The sequence below is a fragment of the Rhipicephalus sanguineus genome, chromosome 7 (genome assembly GCF_013339695.2).
Source record: "Rhipicephalus sanguineus isolate Rsan-2018 chromosome 7, BIME_Rsan_1.4, whole genome shotgun sequence".
NCBI lineage: Eukaryota > Metazoa > Arthropoda > Arachnida > Ixodida > Ixodidae > Rhipicephalus > Rhipicephalus sanguineus.
This window is the reverse complement of record NC_051182.1, coordinates 86,562,605-86,562,879: the sequence shown is the minus strand read 5'-3', so window position 1 is coordinate 86,562,879 and position 275 is coordinate 86,562,605.

The following is a 275-nucleotide window of genomic DNA, read 5'->3' as shown; positions in this document are numbered from 1 at the left end:
GCTTACCTGGAGAAGCCCCATCTGGCCTTCCAGACGAGAATGGCCTCGCCAGAACTGCGGCAGTGTAGGGGACCAGTCCTGACGAGGAGAGGACTGAATAGAGGTAGTCATATCGACCTTTTTGGTCGACTATATCATGACTTTTTGGCACGGCTCGCAAGAGATGCTGTGAAGGGCGAGACTTACACCATTCATCAACGTGCGCGCTGGGTAATGAATATATGTGCGGAGTAGTACGTTTTTTATGTTGTATCTACAGTGCATATATTTCTGTG